General features: G+C 34.2%; 1 pseudogene; it reads right to left on the bottom strand.

Annotated features, from left to right (window-relative positions):
* Nucleotides 1–439: 439 nt before the first annotated feature.
* LOC149540904 (protein neprosin-like) overlaps nucleotides 440–14,391 on the bottom strand; it is a 171,719-nt pseudogene continuing 157,767 nt past the window's right edge.

The following is a 14,391-nucleotide window of genomic DNA, read 5'->3' as shown; positions in this document are numbered from 1 at the left end:
ACCGAAAAGATAGGTGGCCAGCCCAAACCAGCATGAGACATTGAGAGTGAAGGGATAGTAGGTGCAAAAATAGATTTCCATTCATTCCAATCTTTAGTTTGAGGATTCACATTACCAATGCAAGGTCCCTAAGGATGAATCAAGTTCAAAACCTATTGTAGGTCAACAAGAGCATATCCAACTTTCTTGACACATTCTTCAAACTAAAACCCCAAAGACCAAGAGGTAGCATGCTGAGTATTTTTCATGTGGATAGAGCTGTGGTTAGGAATCTTGTGACATAGCCTGCACCCTAACACAAATAAACCAATTAGTGGACTACTTAGTTGTGGAAGCTTTTGATGCATAAACCTAGTACAAGGTATTGAAGCCATTATATCTTCAAGGAGAAGAGAAGATATGAAATATGAAATAATAGAGTGGGTGTTGTTTACTAAGGTCACCCTGAGTTTCCCCCTAGTCCACCAAAATAGAAATTTTTACCCCAATCACTATTATAGGTACTACGAATGTTATAACAGTTAGTGTGTTCTGCTAAAGTTGACATGGCATCAACAAATCTCAAGCTATTATCAGCATCCACAAGCTCTATATTCTGAAAGTAACTTGCTCTACCAAATCCTTCATCTGCAAAATGAACACTTCCCATTTGAGTGGAGGTATGCTTTCCTCTTGGCTCTAAATTGACCACCTCACCCTCTCATTCCACCATGTTTGCATGGTCTGCAAGATGACTGAAAAGTTCAAAAGGCCAATACCCCACCAATGTGTTGTCCACAAACTCCATCCACCAATTCCCTTGTTTAGGATCCTTCGAGATGAGCATGGTGATATCATATTGAATGCCAGAGAATTTCAAAACAGGTGATACAGTGGCACCAATTGTAATCTTGTTGTTGGTTTTCACAAAGCCAGAATATTGCGGCCAGTTTCCTTGTATGAGTTAGTCATCCAATAAGTGAATAATCTAGGCCTATTGTCACCATATAGTTTGGGATTGACCTACCAACCTGCTTCAATGCTGTTGAGATCCCAAACATCAAATGATCTAGAGAGAACCCAAATCTAAGATAAGCTAAACTTGCCCATAGTTTCAATCTTTGGCAACCGCATATTTATAGTGGCCTTTGCACCATAGTATTCTTCTCCTTGCACATAGGCTATTGCATGCTCATGCCCATTTCCATTGATAATATCTGGCTTTTGAGAAAATCTCTTAGACATGTGTGATTTTCTTCCATATTTCTAAGGTGATTCACCTCTCATCAAATCTTCCTTAGTTGTTCTTCTCACTAGAATTATTCCTTCTAGACAATATCCACTGAGTTGCCATGTCTGGGCAGTGTGTATACTACTAAAACTTGTTCCATTGACCCTTCCAAGAAACCTAGAAGGCCTCTTTGGCAGATCCTTGATCTTATGGTCCTTAAGTAGTGGGTGGTCAAATGTGGGTTGTTTGTGAAGGTGAATGCAGTCTATGGTATCTCCATCTAGACTTTGTATGTTTTTTATGGCAGGTTTGTTTATTTTTCTCAAATGCTTCTGAATCACATAAAGTTTCCTGCTTCTCCTTGACCATGGATGAGTAAATTTATATCTCCCCATCCCAGATGAATTAATATTGAGCTCAGTGGATACTTCCTTTCCATCAACAACAAACAATGCAACAAATACCAAAATGAGAAGACAGACCTTCCAAGCACATGATCTCTCTGTGGGCAGTCTTATCAAGCTTGATTAAACTTTTAAGAGTATCATACTTTTCAATTATGGGTATCAGATGAAATGATGAGTAGAACAATCCATCACAACCCATGTTTGAAAGGGAGTCAGCAACTTGATTTCCCTCCCTTAATGTATGTGATATGAAAACATCTTGAAAAATGTCCAAGAGCCTCCAGATTTGGATGAGGATGTATTTTAACTTCCAAGAATAAATTTTCCTATGAATACAAGCATTTATAATTATAGAAGAGTCACCTTCAATATACAGAGCCTAGGCTTCTGTAATATTATTTGTATTGATAGGAAAAGGGGAAGTTGTAAGTGCCACAACTTCATCATTAGAGTCTCTAATGCATGCACCCAGACTTGAATTTCTAGGATTGCCTCTTGATGCCCCATCAAAATTCAATTTCCAATATCCCACATCCAGGAGTCTCCAAATTACATTTCTTCGAGTTAGGGAGAAGAAGTTGTGTTATTGATTTTCCAACCATTTGGAATAAATAACAATTTCTATTTCTAAATCACTTGAGAGTCCCAAGAGGAAACAACAGGGTTAAATTTTGAGTTTCTCAAACTTGTGTTTGTCACCTCTAATATAGATCTTTCAATTCTTTCTAGAACTCTTTCTAAGGAATGAGATTCTTTTATGAAAATATGCTTAATATTCTATTCCCACCATATAGCCTAGACAACCAATGCTGGAATACATTTCCATGGATTTGGAAATAAAGAGTTTGAGTAAAGAACTAGCCAAGCTTGAACGAGATCCCAAAGATTATTTTGAAGTGGAGTAGTATAATTTAATTTTTTCAAAATGAAGCTCCAAAAAAGATAAGAAAATGGGCATGAGACAAAGAGATGATCCAACAATTCTTCACACTCATTACATAAAACATAGTTAAAAGATGGGGCAATATGCAATCTATTCAATCTATCACTAGTCAAGATCCTATGTTTTAATGCAAGCCAAGAAAAGTAGCTCGCCTCTAGAAGCACAATATGGTTCCAACAAAATGTATATACTCTACTAACAACTTTATTTGATACATTTTGCTGCAAGATCTTATAACCTTCCTTTATTGAATAATGGCCATCCTTAGTTGGAGCCCAAATGATCCTATCATTAGATCTAGAGATGAATACTTTTCTAGAAGATAATATGCCTTTGAATCAGTTAATCTCCTGAGATATCAAAGGCAGTAGATTCGGGTTCTTCCAAAACACTTACCCAAAAAATTCACAAACATTATCAATAAACTAATCTAGTTGAGTACCCCAATGAAGTTCAGAAACCTCAATAATGTTAGTAGATATCAAAAAATATACAATACCTATTCCAAAAGTCTAATTACTTTTTTGGGCAGTGAGCTTTTCTTGTAATTGGAAATGCATGTTTGGACAGTGAACTCATCTTGCATCTACTATACCACAACTCCTAACAAGGTTGGAATCTCCTAACAGGGATTCAAAGTCTCCTAATATGAACTCCTTATGCTAAATTTGATCATTGAATCCTGATTGGGTCCATCCTCTAACAAGGAACTTATATATCAGTATATTATCTAGTGGGTATCATCCCCACTATGGGTTCCCTAGTTAACAAAATATGGTGTTATAAATTATCTTTGTGCATTGTTACTATTAATTTTCAACATTAATTTATTGATTTGTTATGCATAGTTTAAAGTAAGTAATAATATCTAGTTGGTGACTAAATTTTGTAGATTACTAGTTCACCCCCCTAGTAATCCCTATTTCTAACAATTAGTATTAGAGCACAATTACTTTGAAGAAGCTTAACAAATTATGTAAGATCCCTATGGATATGGAATAGTTGACGAAGAACCTTGAAGAATCTCTTGAAAAAATTGATCTCCTTAATGAAGAAAGAGATAAGCTAAAGGACAGATATGAAGACTCCAAAGTATGCATTGGCCAATTGAAAGAAAAGATTGAACATCTCAAATCTAAGTCTGAATCTACTAAATCTAGAACTAGTGATGACGATTATTCAAAGTTGAAAATAGAGTACAAGATCTTGAAGCATGAATTTATGATGAAAAATCTAAAATTGAATTTGAGAAATGATCCTAGAAAAATTTAATCTGACTTGAAGACTAAAAATGAAAATCTAGAAGCAAGTTTGGCGAAGAAAACATCTGAGTTTAAAACATTGAAAGAAGATCATGAAGAACTCCATAAGTATTATTGGTGTAAATAAGTATTTATTTATTAAACTTTACTTAAGTTTACTTAGGTCAATGCATTATTTTATTATTTATTAGGTGAGACACTTAGGAGTTTGTGTACTTTTATGAGTTTTCATGTTGACAACATAGAAATAAGGAACTCTAATTTAGCACATGGTGTCTACAACATAAATTTGTGTGCTACACCTTTGTAGGTTTATCATCTTATCATTACACTTACTCCTATGCTTGATGGAGGGTAATCCATTCTTGGTGGACATGTGCTTGGTTATAAGACATTAGTGTACTAACTCTTAAGAATTCTAGAATCATTCTAGAGGCCTTTATATTCAGGCACTCCATGTGTGTATGACATAACAACACAGAACAAAAAATTGAATGACAATAAATAAATTTTGGATATTCTTATTATGATCATACCTTGTTGGTCTACTGTTGTTCTTATGCTTGAGTTTCTTGATCTTGGGTAATTTTTTCCTAAAGAAAATTCTTATTTGTTATCATAGTTATACCAAATGCTTACATGGTATCAGAGCTAAGAGAAATTCTCTTCACATAGCCATTCGAGACCGATCTTGCTTCACCTCTTAGAAGACACCTTGACCTAGATTTAGAATATTTATAGCTATTGGGAGCATCTAGAGTTAAAGTGGAGCTCACCATTATGTCTAGAGTGTTGATTCACTAAATTTTGACTATAAATTTGCCTATATTGGGCCATAGTCAATTCTAAAGAAATTTTTTTTTGCAGACTAGAACCTGAAGGCTCAATTTGCAAATTTGGTATGATCATTTCAGATATTTGAATTTAATTTTAGATCTGCATATTTTATTATTTTAGTCTTTGCAATTTCTCTACATTATTTTTTGGATCTACATTATTTTCTGAATTTTTTTGGCCATCAGGCCTGTAGAGGAGAGATTTCTTGTAGAACAAGATTGGAACATGTTGGTGTTAATCAAATATTGGCATCATATTTAGAAGGTCAAAAAATGCCCAAATTGACTTTTGTTTCACCAAAATTGGACATCTAAGGTGAAAACTAAAGTCATTTGATTTTTGGAGGTGCAATGACAGTGATTCAGGAAAAATAATTATAGAGGTGATTTTCAAACAGCAATATCTTCCTCATATGAACTCCTTTTTGTGAGCATTTTTTTTTTTGGAGTAGAATTTCATAATGTACACATTGGTGCAAGATGTTTGAGCTCTGTATTGCTGAATTTTTCTGCAACTCGCAAATCCCATTTTTTGCAACTTCAAATGCTTAGTACGGGCTCATCTAGACACATTTTCAAGTTCCATTTTTTTGAAAGTTCTTAATTTTTCATCTACTTTCTAGATCTGCAATCAAATTATAGGGTTGTATGGATAGAAATATCACTTTCAGACTTAGGGCCTTTTTTGCATTGTATTACTTTGATTATCTTTCAAAATTGTTGTACATCTAAGTTACAATGCATAGTGCCAGATCTGAAGCTCAAAAGGCAGTTGTAAACAAAAAAATTAGAAGTCCACCTTGTATGTTTGCCTATTGCACAAGCACTATTTATAAAGTGCCCAAATCATACATTGTGGGGGGGGTGTTGATTGATTTTTTTGCATTTGTTGGGTTCATTAATTGATCTCATGGATTCTTGTCATACATGTTAGTTTGGTGTTAGGCCAAAGTTGACAACATGGAACTATCATAGATGAAGTGCATTGATACTTGATCATCTAAGAGAACATCAAGAAGTCCTTCCTTATCTCTATTTGAAGATGTTGCCACCAAATCCTAATTGGACATATATTACTAAACTTCTTTGCTTTCTATATAATAGTATGAGTAAGGAATGTCTTGCTCCTCTTAGAATGCCAAGTTTTCCTCATGATATTTGGATGGTTCTTTGGGAAGCATATGGAGATCCAATAGTTCCTTCATTTCTAGAGGACATTCTATCACTAATCACTCCAGTCATGGTCCCTACAACTCTAGTTGAGATCTCACCTCCTAATGCTCCTATTGCTACTATTGATCTAGTTCCAGCCCTAGATGCTTTTGATTTAGTGTAGCAGGAAACACTATGCCTTCTTACCTTAGCTTCATGGGATGAATTCCTTCCAAATATTGCAAGTTTTTTTTGTGGAGTCCCACATTGAAGATGTCAGAGACATCATTGATGATATTTGTCTTCTCTTTGTTGAGGCAAATACTTCAACCATTGCCACAATGATAGGTTCATCACAATAGGGTACACCTTGTTTTCCAGTTCCAACATTAGTGGATGAATTCTTGACAAATATTTCAAGTTTGTTTGTGGAGTCACACATAGCACATTTGGGAGAAATCTTTTATGATCTACATCTTCTCTTTGATGAAGAAGAATCTTCTTCAATTGTCACAAGGGCTCACTGTGACCCTCTTGTCCATTCTCTACATGATTAGTCTTCATAGGTTGATATAATTGTGGATTCTTATGTACAATAGTTGTAGGAGGTCTCTTTCTTATTTGAGGAGATATTTTATTCTTTGGGACATGTTCTACATTCATCCTTGCTAGATCTGCACTCATTCTTTTTAGTAGTATTGGAAGGAGCAACCATCAACATCAAAACAGGGACAATTGAGTAGGTTTTAGAGATATCATTCATCATTAGGATTCTTTCTACACAAAGGGGAAGCATCTCACCTATACCTCTACCATTGTTTCTTTCAAAGGGGAGAAAAATTATTCAACAATCATAGATCAACTTCTACATTGGAGAAGCTATCACTGATCAACACTCTACATTTGGGGGGGCCTACCTTGTCTTCTTCTTCTTCTCTTTTATGGTGGAGGGGTTTTCCTGTTATGGGGTTTTTTACTTCTCATACTTCTCTTTTGTATATACTTGATGTAGGTCATAATGTGGGGGTCTTGATTACTCCATCCATCCATACATCTTGTTTTTTATCTCTTTTTTTGGGGGAAGGTTTTTCCCATGAGGTTTTTCCTCTTTCTCTACTTCATGAGAGATTGCATTGCACTTTGTACATAGACACCTAACATGGCCTAGTAGTCCTGATCCATCTTGCATTTTCATCCTAGCTTTCATAACCTTAAGTGCATTCCCCTAAGTTGCACTTAAGGGGGGTATTGGTGTAAATAAGTATTTAATTATTACACTTTACTGAAGTTTACTTAGGTCAATGTATTATTTTATTATTTATTAAGTGAGACACTTAGGAGTTTGTATATTTTTATGAGTTGTCATGTTGACAACATAGAAGTAAGCAACTCTAATTCAGTACATGGTGTCTGCAACACTGGAGTTTGCATAACTAATTGAGTTGTCATGTAGACAACACGGTTATTCATACTCCTATTTTAGCACATGGTGTCTACAACATAATTTTGCATACTACACCTTTTAGGCTTATCCTCTCATCATCGCACATACTCATGTGCTTAATGGAGGATAATCTACCCCTAGTGGACATGTGCTCGATTGTAAGACTTACCAGTGTGCTAACTCCTAGGCATTCTAGAAGCATTATAGAGGCCTTTATATTTAGGCACTCCTAGTGTGTATGACATGAAAACATAGAACAAAAAATTGAATGACAATAAATCAATTTTGGATATTGTTAGTCTGATCATACCTTGTTGGTCTACTATTATGCTTGTGCTTGAGTTCCTTGATCTTGGGTGATTTTTCCCTAAGATAAATTCTTATTTGGTATCTGTATGTGTGGAATGTGGCCTTTGTTTAACACACACACTTCAACATGGTATTTATATGCAGATTCATCCTGAAATGAACATGAGATTGTTCACCCAAGAGGGGTCCTACAAGATGACCTATTGCCTTCTATCTAGGTGAATTTTACCTAGTTATGCTCTTAGATTTGAGGTATAGGCAATCAGACCATGCTAGAATGAAGGTTTTTGAAATGATTAATCCTATATGAGTGCAATTATTATAAATTTTATGCAAACATTTATCTAAATAATAAAATGAATTAAACTATATGTAATGCATTATTTAATCTAAATGAATACTAAGATGTTTAAGCAAAAGCACATATAAAAACTATGAAAGTGGGTATGCAATCTGATAGCAATTCAATAGCATAAAGATTCAACCTTTGTAATGAGGAATTATGAGTCCCTTAAATAGAATTCTTGGAATCCATCAACGATTGAGATCAACTTAGATTGACGGTCAAGATTGAAGCAAATATTCAGTTAAAGATGGAAACTTCCTAATGTAGGTGAAGTGAACTATTTCAAATCTAAGTGTGATGAGTAGTTAATTGAACATCTCAAAAGTGTGAGAGTGAGTTAACTAGATTGATTCTATTTTGAGAAGTAGTTCACTCAAAGTTTCCATTTAGAACCGAAGAGAAGATTTTGAAGATATTATTTTATTTAATAAAGTGAGATATGATCTCTGTTAGAAGTAGTAATCTTTCCTTGGTTGTATTTATTTATTAAATGGGATAAACCAAGGTATCCCTTACGTATTTTATCCTTTAGTACACATGTGAAGGACATATTATTTTCTTGTCCTCTAGTCCACATGTGAGGATAACTCTTTTTTGTAATTCCTTTATTAAGGAAAGTAGTTTATTCCTCCTTAAGAGGATATTGACACTTTTCACACACTTATTATGAATGGTGGCATTCATAGAAATGGGAGTTACACATGCAACTCCTTTCTCATCTCTATAAAAGAGATGCCTCTCTCATTCTTCTACAACTACTTCTTCTACACATAACTTTGATGTTATTGTATTGAGCTATTTTGCTCCAACTCTCTCTCTCTCTCTCTCTCTCTCTCTCTTCTCTAGGCATTTTCCTTCATTCGTAATACTCACAAGGGGTTTTCTTTGCTTTCTCCTTATAAATCCTTGTCTCCATTGTTGAACCTTTTTGGTGTATGCTCTTGGATTTTTCTTATCTCATGGTAACCGTGTTTCATACTTAACTTACTTGGATTTTTTTTGTTCCTTGCTCTATCTTTTCATTTTTTCCTTGGGATTATGAGCTATTATAAACTATTGTCTTCAACATTTATCTTGTTCTATTGATTGGCACATAAGTGCAGTTTATGGTTTTCTAGCATCATTATATTACCATATTGGCACTTTATGGTTTATACCATTTATTCTTGGAGTTTCCCTCCAATTTTAGTTAATTTGATCCATCTTGAAGGAATTTTACTCTTATTTGAAGGAAATATATTGTTAATACTCATACTTCTCACCTTTTATATCTTTGAAAATATGCCATATAATGTTATGTATACTTCATTGCTTAATCATGAGTCATGTAGGTTATGGATTGATCACCCATTAACTTGTAGTAAAATGACTTATTAGTGGACTATCTATATCCATGTGATTGAAGCATTTTTGATGTTGGATTCATTAGCTAGCCTTTTCTATGGTCCTTTCTTGAAAGTTTTGATAACATATTTGTTCTTTGCAGGATATGATTTATCTTGATTTCTTTGCGGTACCAAGTTACACTTATACTTACTCTATGAGAGTTTACTTATACATAAAAAGTTTCTAACTTGAATATAAGATGAAATTATCCTTGTCAATAGTTGCCTTTTTTCTTGTTTCTATGTTTCAGGTAACCCATCAAGGCACATACAAGACATCATTATTTTTTGTACAGATCCTATGCCACATGAATCCACTTGAAGATGTAACACACTTGAAGGACTATCCACTTCTCTTGGCTCTCCAATGATGTACCCACAATAATAAGAGACCTCCTGCACAATGAAGATATTTTAAAAAAAATCAAGTTGTAATATTGTAAATTGGGTTTGACACCCTTTGATAAAATCTCCCCAAGTAAAGATTAAAGGGGGATGTTAGAAGTAGTAATCTTTCCTTGGTTGTATTTATTTATTAAATGGGATAAACCAAGGTATCCCTTATCTATTTTATCCTTTAGTACACATGTGAAGGACATATTATTTTCTTTTCCTCTAGTCCACATGTGAGGATAACTCTTTTTTGTAATTCCTTTATTAAGGAAAATAGTTTATTCCTCCTTAAGAGGATATTGACACTTTGCATACACTTATTATGAATGGTGGCATTCATAGAAATGGGAGTTATGCATGCAAATCCTTTCTCATCTCTATAAAAGAGATGCCTCTCTTATTCTTCTACAACTACTTCTTCTACACATCACTTTGATGTTATTGTATTGAGCTATTTTTCTCCAACACACACTCTCTCTCTCTTCTCTAGACATTTGCCTTCATTCATAATACTCACAAGGGGTTTTCTTTGCTTTCCCCTTATAAATCCTTGTCTCCATTGTTGAACCTTTTTGGTGTATGCTCTTGGATTTTTCTTATCTCATGGTAACTTTGTTTCACACTTAACTTACTTGGATTTTTTTTCGTTCCTTGCTCTATCTTTTCATTTCTTACAATCTCATAAATGCATTTTCTATTTAATTGAATAATCATATTCAATTAATTAAAATAAGCATAATTATTAAATTAAATAAATTTAATCCCTTAGTACATTAGCCTTAGGTGATATTTTAATTTAATTAAAGTATAAATACATTAAATTAAATTAAATCTTAATCAATAGGTTTAATGTGACTAATATGAGTCAATACTTAGGAATTAAATAGATGTCCTAAATAATGCAGATTTAGGATTTTTTGCATTTGACACTTAAGTCAATTAGTGACAATTACAATGAGAATTTTCTAATGAGATAGGTCTTCAAGGTTGATTAGAAATAGACTAAAATTGGTGATCATGGAAATTAGCCAATTTTGGGGTATTACATGTTGCCCCTCTTTGAATGAATGTGCGAGAAGCAAGCTCAATTCAAAGAAAAATAGAAAGCATGATGTGAAGATGAGATTGGTTTTGAAGTTGATGATACGAAAACCAATTAATAACCTTTTAAGGACTATCTCTAGAATGAAGATTAATCCTAAGGAATCCAAGTAGAGCACCTAGATACCCAAAATCATAAGCATTCTAAAGGTTTCCATCAGAACAAAGTTTAACCTTTAAGGATCCAGACAAAATGTCTAGATACCTGAGATCAATAGAATTTAAAAGATTGTCTCCAGAATGGAGCTTAATCTTTAAGGATCCAGATAGAACACCTGGATACCTAAAATTGATAGCATTTAAAAGATTGTCTTCAGAATGGAGCTTAATCTTTAAGGATCCAAATAGAACACCTGGATACTTGAAATTGATAACATTTAAAAGATTGTCTCTAGAATGAAGCTTAACCTTTAAGGATCTAGATAGAACACCTAGATATTTGAAATTGATAGCATTTAAAAGATTATCTCTAGAACAGAGCTTAATCTTTAAGGATCCAGATAGAACACCGAGATACCTGAGAGTGATAGCATTTAAAAGATTAGCTCCAGAATGGAGCTTAATCTTTAAGGATCCAGATAGAACACCTAGATACTTGAGATTGATAGCATTTAAAAGATTATCTCTAGAATATAGCTTAATTTTTAAGGATCTAGATAGAACACCTAGATACCTAAGATTGATAAAATTTAAAATATTATCTCCAGAATGGAGATTAATCTTTAAGGATCTAGATAGAACACCTAGATACCTAAAATTGATGGCATTTAAAAGATTATCTCCTGAATAGAGCTTAATCTTTAAGGATCCAGATAGAACACCTGGATACTTGAGATTGATAGCATTTAAAAGGTTATCTCCATAACATATCTTAATCTTTAAGGATCTAGATGACTTGGATACTTGAAATTGATAGCATTTAAAAGATTATCTCCAGAGTGGAGCTTAATCTTTAAGGATCCAGATAGAACACCTGGTTTTTTGAAATTGATAGCATTTGAACAGATTGTCTCTAGAATAGAGCGTAATCTTTAAGAATATAGATAGAACACCTAGATACCTGAGATTGATAAGAGATCAAGATCGAATTATGAGTCATAGAATCATCCCTAAAAAGAGGCTTGATCCTCAGGAGTCGAAGTTTAGATTGTCCATATACCTATAATCAACTGATAACAAGATGAAATAGATGAAAAAGATGCTAGAAAGAGGGAAACAAGATGCCCCTAGTGGTGAGATACCCCAAATGATGAGGACATAAGATGGGAGTGAGATGCCCCGAGCAATAAGGATTCAATGATGTAATCATCCTGCCCACTTGGGAGCAAAATCAAAAGATGACAAACCAAAAATATGACACAAAGCAATATGTTGAGAGATACAAAAGAAATCCAAGATTCAACATAATTTAGAAGAGATAAAAATTATCAAAAGAAAATTTGGAGTCGATTCGACATGATTTTGAGGTCCAGAAGACCAAGTTTGACCAAAAGTTGACTAGATTTGACCATAGTTGACTTTTTCCAAAATAATTTTTTAAAACAAAAATAATTTTGAGTTGAGAGGATTCCAAGAATTAGAAAGTATCAAAAAAAAAATTTGACTGCACAAGCATTGGACCGCGTCAATCCCAAAAAAATTTAAACACATTTTTGGGCTACTTAGGTGTGTCAAATTTTGAATTCAATCCCAAAGAAAAATGAGTTCAGAGCAGCTAAAGTAGCCAAGAGGGTGATTAATTGATCATTTGTGCAATCGTGGAGAATCCTACTATGTTTGAAGAGATCCACAATCCCCCATCATGAAGGATGGGAACAAAGTTGCAATTGAATCATGTTCTTATGCAAGTGAAGTATGCAATGCAAGACTATGTTAAATGCAACCCTAGGTTTGATTACCAAGCCTCGACCATTTATCATCACTGAGCATAGGAAAAAAGTCCAAATGTCATACAATTCCCACTAACATTGCAATCATGAGAATATGAATAGGACATATGTTATAAGTTTGTCAGGATTAAATGTAAGCATTCGAGGCACAAGAAGCCAAAATGACTAGAACATTTGTCCCTTTTAATGTAGCAAGTTAACATAAGCATCAAAACATGAATGTTAGGATGAATAGAATGTTGCTTGCATGGTAGACACACCAAACACATGAGAGATCCATCTTATGCTAAGTATTTAGTAAGTATGTTGTCTGCAATGACCCTTGCATTTGTAACCTAAGACAGAAGTGTGCTAGGTATACTCGCAATGACCCATACGTTCACTTAACAAGATGAGTATATGTATGTACTATAGCATGAAGAATTCAATCTAATGAACAAGGAGAAGAACCAACATTATTGACATATTCGTATAAAAGGAGTTGAGGTACACCCAATCATCCAATAAAAGATGGAGGCTCTTATAGTGGACACCCCTCTTATAGGAATATGTCAACTAATTGGAACTTAAACTATAAATAGAAATCAAAGAAAAGATCATGATCTTAGTTAGTACTTCTCTAGTTAGAAATGACATCATCAAGTTTCTCAAGGAGACATGATAAAGAAAAAACAAAGCAAACAAAGAAAATGCTCAGCATATCCAAACAAGTATGTCATTTTGAGTTCAATGTTTGTCATGAGATTGATGTCAAGTGTTAGTGTCCAAAACATGTTTGAAATAAATCTCCTCAATAGGGTGACGATAGTAGGCGGATGCAGTTAGAACGATTGGTGACTAAAGTCAAAGAGGAATCTTCAAGGTGAAGAACATAAGAGGATTGAATGACAATAGACAAACGCATCCAGGATGACTGGTGACTGATGCAAGAGAGATCTTCCATAAAGGAATCTGGAGACATGACCCAAGCAATAGAAGGCAGACATAATTGAAACAATTGGTGACTATTGCAAAAGAGAATCTATGAGGAGAATCTTGAAGAGAGTGACACTTAGCGACAGTAGGTAGACATAGCTAGAATGACTAGTGACTATTGTGAAAGAGATTCTATGAGGAGAATCTTGAAAAGTGTGACACTAAGAATAGTAGGAAAACATAGCCAAAACAATTGGTGACTATCGTGAAAGAAATTCTATGAGGAGAATCTCAAAAAGTGTGACACAAGTGACAGTAGGTAGACACATCCAGAATGATTGCTGACTGTTGCAAAAGAGATTCTATGAGGAGAATCTAAAAAAAGAGTGACATTAAAGGGGAATACCCCCAAGCTATGACAAGACTCAATCCATGAATACATGAGTAGAAAGTGGGAAAAGCAGTAAAGCAATTATACAGATGGGATGGCTAGAGTAGTACTAGGATGGGTGACCTCCTGGGAAGTCCCAGTGCTTTACCCCTATGAGCATCACCTAGATCCAATGAGTGCTAAGTGTTCCATTTATTCTCATGAGAGATGGATTCATGTTGAATCACTACTCATGAAACATGGGTCAATGAGTTTGACTCAAAAATCACACAGTTGAATCCTGATAGCAATATCACAATTTGACTTGCTATGGAAAATTATCTCCTACTTATCAATTAATGAGCTTAAGGGGCTTTCTAATGAATGGTTCATAAGGTACAACACTTGGCGAAGGTTTTTCAAATGGGG

This window comes from Cupressus sempervirens, chromosome 9, assembly GCF_028749045.1.
Source record: "Cupressus sempervirens isolate cs-2001-9-10 chromosome 9, ASM2874904v1, whole genome shotgun sequence".
Lineage (NCBI taxonomy): Eukaryota > Viridiplantae > Streptophyta > Pinopsida > Cupressales > Cupressaceae > Cupressus > Cupressus sempervirens.
Note: the sequence above shows the minus strand (reverse complement) of the source record. Positions and strands in the feature narration are given on the sequence as shown.